We start from the raw sequence: 4979 nt of genomic DNA, 5'->3' as shown, positions 1-4979 counted from the left end.
GCAACTTCAGAGGGTGCTTGTAGATGTCCCCGATTAAATCCCATTCCGCTTCGTGTAGCTCAAAGTGTGACCCTGAAGCTACATAAAAAAAGAAGAAAATGTCAGTTAAAGTTTTGAAAAAGAAAAAGCAAGATGTAAGTGAAGATGTTTACGTGGTTTGAAGCATTGGGTCGGTACGGTGCAAGCTGAGGCCATTTCTCCCTCAACAATTTGCCACCTCCCTTTTATCTAGAAGAAAGAGTCCTTCCATCTCTTTATTGAAGAGGAAAGACCCACCACAAAGAGAGCATGAGCTCCCTATGAGGTTAGATAATACCACCCCTTCGACTCATCTTTCTCAAGTACCTTGTGTTGGAAAAGTGTTTGGAGGACATGGAGAGGCATGTCCTTGTTCACGAAATTATTCTTTCGATTTAAAACACCGTAAGTGTAAGATTCATAACAAGTAACAAAGTAGATTTTAGAGTCCGAATATCGTCACACAGAGATTGAGTAGCTCAATTTTATCTACCGTAGCCTTAACCGAAATGAGATTATCAAAAATGAATTTTTAACCTAATAAACCCTAATTTAGGAAAATCCTAATTATAGAAAACCCTAATTTTGTTAAAGTGATAGTTGAATGAATTAAACGCACAAAAGATGTATTTAAATGAATTGGAATGCAATATGATGGTTGGAACGCAAGTTGATTTTATTCAATAAGAATTAAACGCACTACGATCACGAATTTCCATGCAATGATCACCTTAAACCCTAGTTTCACAATATGACAACACGATTGAATTATTGAAGAATCAATGCTCCTAAATCTCTCCAACACTCTCTCTCGAGCAATATTGAACCTATTCTCATATACCACCAACCTATATCTCTATGACGGATGCATATATATAAGAATACATGTGGTTTTATGAGCACTTAAAGATTCACACAAAGCATATGGGTATATATTTATCCCCTATCGGAACCTACGAAGATTTATACCTTGTGAAATTTATTTCCCTTCTTCGAATGCAAGAAATAAATCACCGCACATCATATAATTACATGCAGTTAATTATGGAAGTCAATTAATGTATATAAATCATTCAGTCATCAAATATGGGTTTTAATGTCGAATTGCAAAACTAGAAATCCAAAGATCACATCACATAGTTCATCGATCTCCTAGTACAAAAATATTTAGCCTAACATGGAGATAATAACAAAATACATGATTTCTTGAAGATAAAACACCATCGGGTTATGAATTCACGTGAAATTTCGATGATCTTTGTGAAATCCTTCATTATTCTCGTTCAAAATCTTCTCCAAGATGTGTTTTGTTGCCTCCCAATATGTTTTCTTCCAAAATCTTACGAGTTTAGGTTTTTATATCGTGACCCAATTGAATTCCAAAAGAGTTTTAACGAAAACAAGAAACTGCAGAATCGCGTCAAAATTTTCTACCAGCGACCGCATGGTACATTTGGCTCTAGTCCTGGAATTTCCTGGAACCCCTTGTGCTACCGCAAGGCTATTCTACCACGCGATCGCATGGTAGAAGTAACTTCCAATTTCTATCATTTTGATCTCCAAACTCTATTTTCTTGCTTATTGGACTCCTTTCTTTATCTATCTTGTTCCATGGTCTCACAATGATTCCCAATTGATACTTAGCTCATTCGATATCTTGATTCTTCTTTCGGGTCATCTATTGGATAATTGCATTTTAATCCCTAGAATTTCATTTTTCTTCGTTCTGTCCTTTTTCTTGTCTTTCTTTCTCTGATCATCCCGCATTATCCCCGAGTTGATACTTAGCTCATTTCCATTCTCGATTCGCCTTTTAGTTCAAATTTTATATATTTGTACTTTGGTCCCAAATCTTATGATTTCCTTCATTTTGGTCCTTTTCACTTCTTTTTTATGTGAATTCCACCATATCCATTTATATAACCTACAATACACGAATTAAACGAAATTAAGCCATAATTCAAGCAGTTTGCTCGTATTTAAGTCATGTTTGTGAACTAAGTAAGTGTGTAAAAACACACTTATTAGTCCTTGTCAAGTGAAACATCCTTTCAAAAGAAGTAGGCCCTAACCAGCTGGCTCCATCCATTTGGAGAACCTAGGTTAAAGTCAACATGAAGCACTGCCCTAAAGAAGGGGTGCAATGGTAGATGCATTCTACTTTAAAGAGGAATTCACTCACTACCACACAACTCAGCCTCAAATAATAGGTACGTTAGTGGGCCTCGGGCACTAGGAGTTCTATGTAATGAGGGATACAATATTTTTCCCTAGGGTTGGCGAGTTTTGGTAGAGGTCATGGAAGAAGGAATATTAGAAGCTCCTTACCCTACCTCATAGTCTATTGGACCCTAACTCATGGCCTAATAACCCCCTCAGACCTCCCCAAGCAAAGCCTCCTCACTAAACCTAGCAATTGTAACCCTATCCTCACCAAAAACTGACCTGGAGGCCATTGAAATGATAAATTGATGAGAAAGAAAGAATCTAACATAAATTTTTACCTAGTTAAAAGGAAGGATTAAGAACGGAAGTTGCCAAAGAATGAAGATTCCAAAAGATTCGAGTATTGAAAAATTTGGACGAGAGATTATTGAGGGTCGGATATTTTTGCAAAAATATAGGTATAACAATGGCAATTTTTGCCTTTTATACAAAACAGAAGATGAGCCCTAGTTGTTGGATCAAAACCCTTCTAATCTGAGGCGTCCAATTTTCAACCAAATCTAGGGCGTCAAATTCAAACAGTCTCTTTAATGGTTGCCTTAGAGTAATGCGTGATTTACACATAAGAGCCCCAACACATTCACTCTAGATTGTAATAGCATTGTCATCATTACGTGTTTAATAAAATGGTCGTACTTGTATGGGAAATATTAATGCGTGCACTACTTTTTCTTGGTACAGTGCAAGGATATCAAATCATTGGCCCCACTTTTGAGGGCTATTATTAAAAGCAAAAGAGCTTCAACAGTTCAGTTTCATCCTGTCTTGGCTTGAAATAAATTTCAGCTATTTCAAAAGTAAAGGACCCTCGACAGTTCAACAAGATTCTACCTCGGCTCAAAGCTAATTTTAGATACTTTTGCAAAACACAAGAATACAACTTCCAACTCCGATCATGATATCAATATCTATGCATGGACTTGGGGGACTATTATCTTAGGTCACAAAATTTTGATTTTTTATTTTATTTTGTTCACGAAACAAAATTTCCTATTATTATTTAATGGAATGTACTGCTAAAGTCAACGCATGATATAAATAAACTATATGTATACTTGGGGGACTATTGTTTTGCCTCGCCACACATGGCTATACGTCGTCGAGGCTCTCTTGTCCACATGGTCGACCATCAAGGCTCCTTAATCAATTTGTCGATCAAGTCAAGTATTGGAACCACCTCCAGCTGAGCTTTCCACACAAGATGAGGCGTGGAAAAATTATTTCGAGGCCCATTCATGTCTCTTTTGTTGAAGAAGCTCCACAAAGTCCAAAGCCCGCTAAGCAAGTGATGACCGACATGAAGTTCCTGAACTTATGTATGAAATCTTTTTGGAATGGTTGATGTGATATTTGTAATAAGTATAAATGTCAAGTCTTGTTAATAGAGTGGCTGCCTTGTGTAAGCATATTAAATGCACCGCGGGCTAGTGAGCCCAATTTGATGCTTAGGATTAGATGCTTCGACTAATGAGATGAGACCACGTGTATTTTTATCTAAGGGCCACCATTTCATTTGTAATACTATAAATACCCCTCCCATGTAATATTGAAAGGCTAATGCAACTTCAGATACTCAAAGTCACTCCTTGTTGTCTCTCTTATCACTTTAATCGTACTTACACCGAGTTTACTATATTTTGCTTTGATCGAGTTATTTATGATTGGATATCATTATACAATCATTCTACAAATCCAACGTCGAAACCCGAACACATTTGTCTCGCATCGTTGAGCTTTTCCCACATCCACATTTTTGGAGTATTGATGATTAGCAACCCATCTTCACACGTCAAAATTAGCTCACGTGTGCGTGAGTGGGCCGGACATCTGTTGTTAGTAGAAATCGAGGTCAACAAGTGTTGTAGAACCCCAAATAATTCTAGACACCCTAGTGGCACTAAGACATGAATATTGAATGACTAAAGTATACCTCAGATTTTTAGTTTCATTTGAGACCCAATTTCGACATAGGAAACATTCGATTTGGAAAATGATATCTAACAAAGGTTGTATCTCTTTGAGTTAGCTTTCCAACGCATTTTAAATTACCTCAATCGGATATCGGGAGAAAAAGTTATGATAAAAACACTGAAGGCTGTGCAGTGTCAATCGGACTACAACCGGTCGACCGAAACTGCCTGAAATGAAAATTCTCATTTTTCTCTAGAATTTAAATATTTATTTTCATCAATTATTTTCTCAAAGGGCCACCGACATTTTTGGAAATAAAAACCCCACTAAATTGAAGCATTTAACCTCAAACTTAAATGACACCCATGTTTTCTCTCTTAAATGAAATTTGACCCTTCATTTGCTTTAAGTTATGGGATATTTACCTATAAATAGAGACCTCATTTCACTCATTTTTTCTCACACCAAAAGCAAGAGCTTTTACATACTAAAGAAAGAGTTTCCAAGAGAGAAAAAGAGAGGGAGGAAAACTATTTTTCTTAGAAGTTTAAGAAGTGTTTTCAAGCATCGATTCTCAACAGTTTTCAAACATCCAAGAAGTGCATTTCTTTCAACGTCCAAGTTTCATCGAAGTTTTCAGTCCAAGTTTTCAAAGTTTCAAAAGCATCAATCAAGGTAGGTAGAGGTGCAATGTGTTTAATCGTATTAAGTTATAAGTTTCGATTCATGTTAATGTTTGTATGTCAAATGGTACTCCGGTACGGCATATCCCTCTATGTTAATGGTTGTATGTCAAATGGTACTCCAGTACGGCATACCCCTCT

This window comes from Olea europaea, unplaced genomic scaffold (assembly GCF_002742605.1).
Source record: "Olea europaea var. sylvestris unplaced genomic scaffold, O_europaea_v1 scaffold643, whole genome shotgun sequence".
NCBI classification, from domain to species: domain Eukaryota; kingdom Viridiplantae; phylum Streptophyta; class Magnoliopsida; order Lamiales; family Oleaceae; genus Olea; species Olea europaea.
Note: the sequence above shows the minus strand (reverse complement) of the source record.